Below are 12,089 nucleotides of genomic sequence, written 5' to 3'. Positions count from 1 at the left end.
TATAAAGTTATCCTCTGCTACATTTAATATTCTTTCCACCAATTTGACATATCAATCATGTTACATTAATTCAATAAAATATTACACATCCATTAAAAAGAATAAAGTAGATTAATATAAACTAACATCCATAGATATTTTAAGTTAAAGAAGAGAAAAAGGAAACATAAAATAATAAAATATAAATATGAATACTGTAAAATAAAGAATAAGGCTGGATGCGGTGGCTCATGCCTGAAATCACAGCACTTTGGGAGGCTAAGGAGGGAGGATGGCTTGTGGCCAGGAGATTAAGACCAACCTGGACAACATAGTGAGATCCAATATCCACAAAAAATTATTTTAAATTAGCTGGGTGTGGTGGGCACACTGGTAGTCCCAGATACTCAAGAGGTTGAGGTAGGAGGAGCATTTGAGCCCAGGAGTTGGAGACTACAGTGAGCTATGATTGGGCCAGTGCTCTCTAGCCTGGATGACAGAGTGAGACCCTGCCTCAGAAAAATTTTTTTAAATAATAAAATAAATAAAGAATAATTAATCTAACTTCTATATCTATCAAAATAGGCCGGATTATAATTGGAAATCAACAACCCCAAAATCTCAGTACATTGAAACAACAGTCTAGTTCTTTCTCATGCCTCATATCCATCACAGAGTGCTAGAGAATGCTACACTTTGTTGTCCTCAGTACAAGGACTAGGGCCTATGGGGCAGGGGATTAAAGAAAACATTCCATTTATTTTCAACTATATATTTCTCTTTAATTTAACATATATCAAGGAAAACAACATTCAGGAAATATTTTGCTATTGAAAAATATTTTAGTGGTGTTTTAGACATGAAATCCTTGCCCATGCCTATGTCCTGAATGGTATTGCCTACGTTTTCTTCTAGGGTTTTTATGGTTTTAGGTCTAACATTTAAGTCTTTAATCCATCTTGAATTAATTTTTGTATAAAGTGTAAGGAAGGGATCCAGTTTCAGCTTTCTACATATGGCTAGCCAGTTTTCCCAGCACCATTTATTATAAAGGGAACCCTTTCCCCATTGCTTGTTTTTGTCAGGTTTGTCAAAGATCAGATAGTTGTAGATATGCGGCATTATTTCTGAGGGCTCTGTTCTGTTCCATTGGTCCATATCTCTGTTTTGGTACCAGTACCATGCTGTTTTGGTTACTGCAGTCTTGTAGTATAGTTTGAAGTCAGGTAGCGTGATGCCTCCAGCTTTGTTCTTTTGCTTAGGATTGACTTGGTGATGTGGGCTCTTTTTTGGTTCCATATGAACTTTAAAGTAGTTTTTTCCACTTCTGTGAAGAAAGTCATTGGTAGCTTGATGGGGATGGCATTGAATCTATAAATTACCTTGGGCAGTATGGCCATTTTCATGATATTGATTCTTCCTACCCATGAGCATGGATTGTTCTTCCACTTGTTTGTATCCTCTTTTATTTCATTGAGCAGTGGTTTGTAGTTCTCCTTGAAGAGGTCCTTCACATCCCTTGTAAGTTGGATTCCTAGGTATTTTATTCTCTTTGAAGCAATTGTGAATGGGAGTTCACTCATGATTTGGTTGTTTGTCTGTTACTGGTGTATAGGAATGCTTGTGATTTTTGCACATTTATTTTGTATCCTGAGACTTTGCTGAAGTTGCTTATCAGCTTAAGGAGATTTTGGGCTGAGATGATGGGGTTTTCTAGATATACAATCATGTCATCTGCAAAGAGGGACAATTTGACTTCCTCTTTTCCTAATTGAATACCCTTTATTTCCTTCTCCTGCCTGATTGCCCTGGCCAGAACTTCCAACACTGTGTTGAATAGGAGTGGTGAGAGAGGGCATCCCTGTCTTGTGCCAGTTTTCAAAGGGAATGCTTCCAGTTTTTACCCATTCAGTATGATACTGGCTGTGGGTTTGACATAGATAGCTGTTATTATTTTGAGATACGTCCCATCAGTACCTAATTTATTGAGAGTTTTTAGCATGAAGGGTTGTTGAATATTGTCAAAGGCTTTTTCTGCATCTATTGAGATAATCATCTGGTTTTTGTCATTGGTTCTGTTTATATGCTGGATTAGATTTATTGATTTGCTTATGTTGATCCAGCCTTGCATCCCAGGGATGAAGCCCACTTGATCATGGTGGATAAGCTTTTTGATGTGTTGCTGGATTCAGTTTGCCAGTATTTTATTGAGGATTTTTGCATCGATGTTCATCAGGGATATGGTTCTAAAATTCTCTTTTTTTGTTGTGTCCCTGCCAGGCTTTGGTATCAGGATGATGCTGGCCTCATAAAATGAGTTAGGGAGGATTCCCTCTTTTTCTATTGATTGGAATAGTTTCAGAAGGAATGGTACCAGCTGCTCCTTGGACCTCTGGTATAATTTGGCTGTGAATCCATCCAGTCCTGACTTTTTTTGGTTGGTAAGCTATTAATTATTGCCTCAATTTCAGAGCCTGTTAAAAATATGGAACTCTTCACAAATTTGCATGTCATCCTTGCGCAGGGGCCATGCTAATCTTCTCTCTATCGTTCCAAAGCAATGGCAACAAAAGCCAAAATTGACAAATGGGATCTGATTAAACTAAAGAGCTTCTGTACAGCAAAAGAAACTACCATCAGAGTGAAAAGGCAACCTACAGAATGGGAGAAAATTTTTGCAATCTACTCATCTGACAAAGGGCTAATGTCCAGAATCTACAATGAACTCAAACAAATTTACAAGAAAAAAACAAACAACCCCATCAAAAAGTGGGCACAGGATATGAACAGACACTTCTCAAAAGAAGACATTTATATAGCCAAAAGACACATGAAAAAATGCTCATCATCACTGGCCATCAGAGAAATGCAAATCAAAACCACAATGAGATACCATCTCACACCAGTTAGAATGGCAATCATTAAAAAAGTCAGGAAACAACAGGTGCTGGAGAGGATGTGGAGAACTAGGAACACTTTTACACTGTTGGTGGAACCATGAACTAGTTCAACCATTGTGGAAGTCAGTGTGGCGATTCCTCAGGGATCTAGAACTAGAAATACCATTTGACCCAGCCATCCCATTACTGGGTATATACCCAAACTAATATAAATCATGCTGCTATAAAGACACATGCATACGTATGTTTATAGCGGCACTATTCACAATAGCAAAGACTTGGAACCAACCCAAATGTCCAACAATGATAGACTGGATTAAGAAAATGTGGCACATATACACCATGGAATACTATGCCACCAGAAAAAACGATGAGTTCATGTCCTTTGTAGGGACATGGATGAAGCTGGAAACCATCATTCTCAGCAAACTATCACAAGGACAAAAAACCAAACACCACATGTTCTCACTCATAGGTGGGAATTGAACAATGAGAACACATGGACACAGGAAGGGGAACATCACACACCGGGGCCTGTTGTGGGGTGGGGGGATGGGGGAGGGATAGTATTAGGAGATATACCTAATCTTAAATGATGAGTTAATGGGCGCAGCACACCAGCATGGCACACGTATACATATGTAACAAACCTGCACATTGTGCACATGTACCCTAAAACTTAAAGTATAATAAAAAAGAAAAATATTTTTCTAAGCATTTAGCAAAGATTATATCTAAAAGTTATATAAAATAAGCTTTTTAAATTATGTTTTTGTCTATTTTACATTTATTTTCTCTATTAAAAATAATAAGGCTGGGCGTGGTGGCTCATGTCTGTAATCCTAGCACTTTGGGAGCCTGGAGCCCAGGAGTTCAAGACCAGCCTGGACAATATGGCGAAAATAAAAAATACAAAAATTAGCCAGGTGTGGTGGCACACACCTGTAGTCCCAGCTACTCAGGAGGCTGAAGTGGGAGGATCACTTGAGCTTGGTAGGCAGAGGTTACAATGGGCCAAGATAGTGACACTGCACTCCAGTCTGGACAACTGAGTGAGATCATGTTTCATCATCATCATCATTATCATCATCATCATCATCAATGTTATATATTACTTAAAGAGTAGTTCAATGGTTTAACATTATGATGAATGTTTGTGGCACACTGAATGTTTATAAGGACCAAGCCAATTTTTTTTTCCCTATACAAGCTTTACTTTCCCATTGAGTTTTTGAGAAAAAAGATCGATTGCCTTAATTTTCAAGCAAGTGTCCCTCAAAAAGAAGTGAGAACTTAAAAATAATGTTTCTTTTATGGCATCTAGCAAAATACTCTTCTCTTCTTCCTCAGCTGCAAAAGGGTCCTAATGTGGCTAATGCTAATATTCATGAAGATGAAAGATACATTTTTCTAGTCCTTTCTGTTGGTAAAGGCTGTATATATTTCATTTTCTGAATATGAGAAGAAAGTTTAGAGATAATAACGTAGTTATTAGCCCTCCTTTCTTAAAGACTTAATAGAAAAGGAGAGTCAACATATGTAGTGGAATAAATGAATAATAAATCCAATTATTTTTATATATACATACATGGCATATATGTATATATGAAATTAAATATATTTTTATATATACATATATGCCATGTATGTATATATAAAAATATAATTGGATTTTTATATTATATATGTATATATTATATATACATATATGGCATATAGGTATAAATAATAACAATTTGACTTATTAATTCGTTCAGTTCTTACTGTTAGAAAAGGTTCATTTTTAACCCCAGAACACTGCACCCTGCCTATCAGAGAAAGTAGGTCAAATATTCACTTTTGAAGCTATGTAGAGATAAAACTGCTAAATATGTAAAACATAGATAGAAAGCTCTCCATAATGCTTTTTCCTTATGATGTTTGGGAGTTGCTGATGACCAAACTCTTTAAAGAAATTACTGGATGCCCAAAGGCCTCTGAAAAACGCAGGAACCTTGAGAGGAACAGAGTTTGTTGTCTGGGGAATTCTGAAAGCTCTATTAAAATAGGCCTAAAACTGCCATTAGCATAAACAAGGTGTCACTGGGATTTTCAGTCTTTATTCCTTTTTTTTTTTTTCCTGAGTCATCTGTCAGACTGGCAAAGCGGTAAAATTTTATCTTTTCAGTACTTTTGATTCTCTCCCTACCTTCCATTTTTTCTTGTTGCCTGACTACATATATTGGCTCTCCTTTTCCATTAACTCTTTAAGAGAGGAGGGGTAATAACTACATTATTACCTCTAAACTTTCTTCTCATATTCAGAAAATATTGTATATTGCTTATTTTAAAAAATGTTGAGAATATATATTACTTACCAAATAAAACATGGATTGATTCTGAATTTACAAATTGAATTTTTTTTGTTATTTTAACATGCCATTCTTCTTAATATAACCCATAAATTGGATTTATTACTCATTTTCGCAAAATTAAATGACTGGATTCACCCTAGACTACTTAATGTTTCAGGGAAACTGCATTGAGCTCTATGTGCTGCATATTGTTGAACTCAATGCTTGGGGTACAAGGACCAGTAAGATGTAGTTTTACACTTAGAAGAATAATGTTTGAGTAGGGAAATATAGATAAAGAAGCCAAATGTAAAAAAAAGTGCTACACTGTAAAATAAAGTAGAGTATAATCTTGAAAGTTCAGGGAAACCTTCCTACATATATGAACCTGGAACTGACTGGGTTTTAGAGAACAAAAAGATTTCAGACAAAAAGTATCATCCAGAATTATTGACCATAAATCTTGACATCTAATTATCTCCCCTGCACCCACTCATGGGCATAAATGAATAAACTACATTGAATACCTTTTCAGACATTTTGTCATAATACTTATCATCAATCTTTTCAAAACTTTATTGTTTTAACTCCTTCTTCTGAATTACATTAGAAACTTTTCAGTACAAAAGCTCTTCAATAAGTCCAGTTTACATTTTTCATTCATATTCCACTGGTGTTTACAAAATGTCTTTTAGAAGCTTGAGACACTTTCAAAGGGACCAGTGGGAAATAGCTGTTTCACACTTGATTTATCATCACCACAAGTTCATTATTAACTCCAGAACACTGCACTCTGCCTATTAAAGTAGGTCAAAGATTCACTGTCTACAAGGATATGTAGGGATAAAACTGCTAAATATGTAAAACATAGACTGAAAGCTCTCCATCTTCCCTTTAGTCAAGGCTTCTATGTGATAATGATTATTTGAGGTTGCAAACAGGACACAAGGTTGTGGCAGAAGTAATTCATAGGGATTGGATGGGGCAAATAAATTGGAGGAGTATTTTTTACATATTAGTGTTCTTTTGTCATTCGATCTATTCAACAAATGTTTTTTGATTATCTGTGTGCATATTACCAATATCCGGTCTAGGTGATAGAAATAAAACATTGAACAAGACAGACAAATTTGTCTTCTTGTGGGATTTGTATTTTAGCCATTTAAAAATTACAGCAAATTAAATTTAAAAAGTAACATGACTTCAGATTAGTATAAAATGATATACATGTAGATTGGAGAAATTTTTTTTACTGTAATGGCTAGGTAGAATAAATATTTGCTTAAAATTTTGTACAGTATTCACTCCCTTCCTCCTATAGAGGAGCAATTCTGCATTTCATATAGTTTTAGTGAGAGATTGTACTCCACGTTCTAGTCTGGAAGCTAAAAGGATCAGATCCTCTCTTACTTCAATTTGACAGAGCCAGGGCTCAAAAATGTGAATTAGTTTAGTTAATTAGATAGTCCTGTTTGCAATTTTTAATCTTGATCAAAGGATGCAAAGATGTGGTAGGATACTTTTAGGAGTCATTCACTACATCAACTACAGCAATGATGCCCAAACTTTTCCTCTTAGGAAGAAACAGACTGTGTTTTCTGTTCCAAAGCTGTTTGACCTAACTTACATCTTTGTTTTCTAAGCCTGCATCTCCAAACTCCCACTTGCTCTATGAATTCATAGTATTGCTCAAATAGATATCCATCTGTGAAGCAGGTCCACTGTGTACTGGTTACTAACTTGTCTGATTTGGTGAGACAGAACACCCACACACAAAACAAGTTACATGAGGCAGATTTATTATCTAACTGAGAGGCAACAAGTGACAATAAAAGCCTAGGATTCAGGGCATGCCAGTCCCCCAAGGCTCAGGAAAGCTGCCCAGGTTGGATGGAGTCTTGTTTGAATGTACTGCACTTGCACTGCAGCTACAGGACCCTGGAAATCATCCCACCCTAGGTTTTATACGAGGGGAAGGAAAACATGACCCACTGGACTAAAACATTGAAGAGCAACTTGTTTCTAGGAGGAACTGGAACAGAGCCCTGGCTGTTCTAGTAAGTTTCTCCCTATCTTAGTGTGTCCAGAATTTAATCCTTCTGGTGGACTCTTGGTCTCCCTGACTTCAAGAATGAAGCTGTGGACCTCACGGTGAGTGTTACAGCTCTTAAAGGTGGTGCGTCCAGAGTTATTTGTTCCTCCCAGTGGGTTCGTGATCTCGCTGACTTCAGGAATGAAACTGCAGACCCTCGTGGTGACTGTTAACAGCTCTTAAAGTTGGTGCAGACCCAAAGAATGAGCAGCAGCGAGATTTATTGTGAAGAGGGAAAGAACAAACCTTTCAAAGCAGGAAAGGGGACTTAAGCGGGTTGCTGCTGCTGGCCGGGGTGGCCAGCTGTTATTTCCTTATTTGTCCCTGCCCATGTCCTGCTGATTGGTCCATTTTACAGAGCGCTGATTGGTCCATTTTACAGAGTGCTGATTGGTGTGTTTACAGTCGTTTAGCTAGACATAGAGCACTGATTGCTGCATTTTTACAGAGTGCTGATTGGTGCATTTACAATCCTATAGCGAGACACAGAGCGCTGATTGGTGCGTTTTTATAGAGTGCTGATTGGTGCATTTACAATCCTTTAGCTAGATACAGAGCACTGATTGGTGCATTTACAGTCTTCTAGCTAGACAGAAAAGTTCTCCAAGTCCCCACTTGACCCAGGAAGTCCAGCTGGCCTCACCTCTCATTAAGATGTTACATCCTCAGAACATTCTACAGTTGTACTTAAGAACTACAAACAGGAAAGGGGGATAAACTGGGTGAGTCCAAGGTCACCCAGAGAACTGTTCTGCAGTTTACCACTGATCCAGATGGCCCCCCTTAGCAAAGCTCTTCCATTTCCTATGCCCAATGACTTCCCCAGATTTGGAGTTGGAGATTGGTCTTGTCAGATTGATGTAACACCTGCACTGACATAATCTCTTTGCAACATCATTGAGCCATCGGCAGTATACATTTCACTAGGCCCAGAAGTACATTGGACTATCCATAAGCAAGGTGCTCAGGCCTGCCCAGAGCAGTGACCTAACACAGGATCCCAGTGATCCACGTAAGAGGTTACTAAAGTTGTCAAAAAAAGATCCTTCCAGTGGTCCCACTGTCTGCAGCCAGTGTACCTGCTTCTGTACCTCCTCTACTTGTGCTTCTACAACAACTGAAGTTTATCTAGGTACAGCAGAAGGTGTTGGCAATTGCATATACTCCTCCAAGTTGGGCTAAATAGATCTAGATCCATTCTGTTGCCTAAAACAATCTTCCCAAGGAAGTTGGGGATGTCTGTTGGGCTGGCAAGGCAGTGGCTGTGGAAGAAGCAATATTTACTATGGTCAGAAATAGGTTTTATATAATTTTTTCATGAGCATGGACTCCTGTATCTGGTATCAAAGAGCTCACAAAGGGCATGAACCCAGAGCCAGTTAGTAAGCCTGCCAGGCCAGTGGTGCATCTCATTTCCAGGGGTGATATCCAGGAGCACTTCCAGCATGCAGGATCCCACCATCCATCAGGCATGACATTGCTCATCCTATATTTGAGTCACCAATGAACCACTGAAACACCTGCAGAGAAAGATGTAACTTTCAGGTGTACACAGCAACCCTTCTCTCACTTTATTGTTCAGTGACACATTCATGGGTACAAAGGCATTGGAATTCACCAGCCAAGTCTTGAGTTAGTTACATGAACTTGGTTTTCTTAAAATATTGTCCATGAAGCCCCTACACAGAGGGCTAACAACAGTTCAGTCCTTGTTTTCATTTTCACCACTGGGACACTTCTTGTTCAGGTGATCAAATGAGCATAAAGTGTCAAAGTGCAAGCCTACCAAAGTTTTCTCAGTTATAGCTGTGACATTTTGGCATTGAGTCAGTTAAAACAGAGCACCTCTGATTCTCTTCCATGTGGTGGGTGCCAAATCCACACTGAAGCATGCACTGTGGCAATAGGAATGTGTGTGTAGTTTACCACTGACAGGATGAGAAGTTGCTGTTGTCTGTAACAGAGTAAGGTCTGAGATGGCAAATCTAACCCTTAGTCAGGCTACCCAAGGTGGCTGCTGCCTGGGAGAGCCTAATGAAAGTGTTGTGCCTCCAGGCCTCTGCTGCCACATCCTTGTAAAATAAAACAGATTTACAGATGAGTGCCCTACACTTCACCCCTCTTGGGGTTTTAGGTGTTTCTACTTATTGGATAGGGTTTGGGCTGGGTAGACATATTATCCAATTTTGTCTGTCCCAGTCCCCAGGTTACCACATCTGCAGGTACTCATTGTCTTTGTTGCTTGAGCCAGACCATTAAAACAGCCCTCCAGTTCAGAAAGGGAAGTCACATCCTGTACAAACACGACATGTTTGGTAATGCTGCCCACTTGACTGAAGGGTTTAGATTTCCCCAGCATCCCTAGAGAGTCCTGGCACTCTGGTATTCCTTGGTTCCATCCAATAACTCTATGGGATCCCACAGAGAGCAGTGACCGAGGGGAGGCATTGTTTTCAGATTAGACTTAGGGGTCCTGTCTGGGGTATTATGGTGGCCTGAACTGCAAACTGCCCCCCAGGACATGTACTCTAAAGGAAAAAAAGAAATAAATGGTTGGGAACACTGAGATGGGGATTTTCAGATGTAGCCTAATCAAGCATCTGGCTGGTTACCTCTACCCCAACTGAGGCCATTGTTTCTCAATGGGTGCTGCAGTGCCATGTTTCCCTCACATCATAGTGCAGAGTTTAGTGTCCATACTGCTCTAGTCAGATGGGGAACCACCCCACTAGCAGAACATCTTGATGCTCTTTCTTCAGTTGCTTTGCAAGTCGGATCACAAGCTCTCTTCCAGGGAGGACATGGTAGGCCTAGCATCCATATGAGTGATACACATTTGTCCTTTCCAGGTAGCAAGTTATTGTCATAGTCCTTGTCCCCATATAGGGGATCCTTTGATAGTCCAATCACTCAGTTGCTGTTCTCTTGACCACATGGCTAGGTTGTAGATAAAGGCCCATACATTGGTGAAAATGTAGCAAGATAGGCTGGTAAGTGGTGGCCTGTGTGGCCAACAGTGGTACATGTAGTTTGACCCTTGGGGCAGAATGTTCATGTTCAGCCTCAGTAAAAATATGGCCATTCACTCACCAGACGGGGGCTGCAGTCCAGTGGACCCTGTCTGCTTTTAGTTTTGTAGGGGCATCAGTGAATCATGCCATACCATCAGTAGGCAGAGGAGGAGCCAAAGCATCTCCTGAGGGTCACTCGGTCCATTCTAGAAAGCTAGCCATTTATTCATGGAGCCCACTGCTTCCCTGGAATTCTAGCTCAAGCCAACCTTAAATGTATGCTTTCCATTTGATAAGTGGGCTCTGCCAAGCCTGTCCAGTTTTATTGGTGAGGTTTGTAGGCAAACACATAAAAATAGGCAGTTCGTATTGCAGCAATCACGTGGCATTCTGGCCATAAAACATTCTCTTTTTATCAATGCCCAATAGTGAGCAAGGAGCTGCCATTCAAAAGGGGAGTATATCTGTTGGCTATATCAGGCAACTTACAAAGTGCTACGGCAGCCCAATGGCAGTTTTCTGTTGCCCCAGATGACAATCAGTATGCACACAAGTTGCAGACTTCTGTAATTCCAATGGGCTAGCAGACTCTGAAAGTTGCAAAGGCAGTGCCTGGGCCACAGCTTTTTGAATGGTTTCTCAGTCCTGCTGTTTCAAAGCCTTTCAAAGTTGATGGCTTTCTTGGCCACTTTGATTATGATGGCCAAAAGAACACTAAGGTGGGGTACGCCGTCTTCAGTACCCAGAGGCCTCTTGGCTGCTGGCCTCCATTTTACTTAGCTGGTGCCACCAAGGCCAATAGTATTTTCTTAACTGTATCTGAATATTCATTTGGCTTCCCATCTAATTGGCCCTGGCATTCATCCTGTAATAGTCTTAATGTTCTGGAGGTATTTTTGAGCAGCCCAACTATAGTGTTAATTTGTGACACGGTGGTTTGTAATATTGTTGTTTATAGCAATTCCTCAGTTAACCAGGTAATGTGCTACTCTCTACTTAGTATGGAATACTACTTTAGCTGAATAACTCATTTGGACTTGGGTAGTTTAGGTGGCAGGCAGGAGTAGATATGCCCCATTGTTATGGCATGAATTTTTAGCTATGAGGGGGTCATACCTCTGCAGGTGGCAGTGATGTTCTGCACCACAAATGGTCAAAATGTCAATGTCTATAATGCACTGAGTGGGGGAACCATGCTCATCGGTACCTGAAATGCCCCAAAAGGCCTGACCCATAAGCACATAAGCAATATGGGTGACCTCATTTGTCTCAAAACCTCCTAATGTCATCAGCTTAATGTTTTTCTCTTTTCCCTTTAATCCTGACAGGAGTAAAGGCCACTGGCCTCCAGTGGGGACCCTATTTCTAACTGCACTATTTGGCCCTATCACTAATTACACCATTAAATTTGAGACATTTGGGCCTGCAATGTCCCTTTGTCAAACAAACACACCAACCAAGCTGCCTAAGACTTGCCTAGCTTTTCCTCATATTTGTCCTTTAGATCACAAGTCTCCGTTTCTGTGAAGGCTCAAATTGCACATGTTGGTTCCCTCTCAAATGCCTCAGGGTCCTTACGAGCATTTACTTTTTGAGCCCTCTGGTCCCAGGAACGAATGATCACATACATGTCTGACAACCAGAGAAATGTATTCTGTGCTTCCCCGTTTCCATATTCCTTTTTCTTTGCCTCAATCCATGCAGCCAATTCGTTCACGTCCATTGGGAGTGACCTATGTCCCATTTATTGAGCTTCCTTTCCCATCACTCATCC

General features: G+C 39.9%; 1 non-coding gene across 1 annotated transcript; it reads right to left on the bottom strand.

Annotated features, from left to right (window-relative positions):
• Positions 1-2,458: 2,458 nt before the first annotated feature.
• LOC112209270 (U6 spliceosomal RNA) lies at positions 2,459-2,561 on the bottom strand. The gene has a single exon (XR_002944021.3). It is a non-coding gene; the product is annotated as a U6 spliceosomal RNA (small nuclear RNA).
• Positions 2,562-12,089: the final 9,528 nt, after the last annotated feature.

Source organism: Pan troglodytes, chromosome 4, assembly GCF_028858775.2.
Source record: "Pan troglodytes isolate AG18354 chromosome 4, NHGRI_mPanTro3-v2.0_pri, whole genome shotgun sequence".
Lineage (NCBI taxonomy): Eukaryota > Metazoa > Chordata > Mammalia > Primates > Hominidae > Pan > Pan troglodytes.
This window is presented reverse-complemented; position numbering and strand designations above follow the sequence as displayed.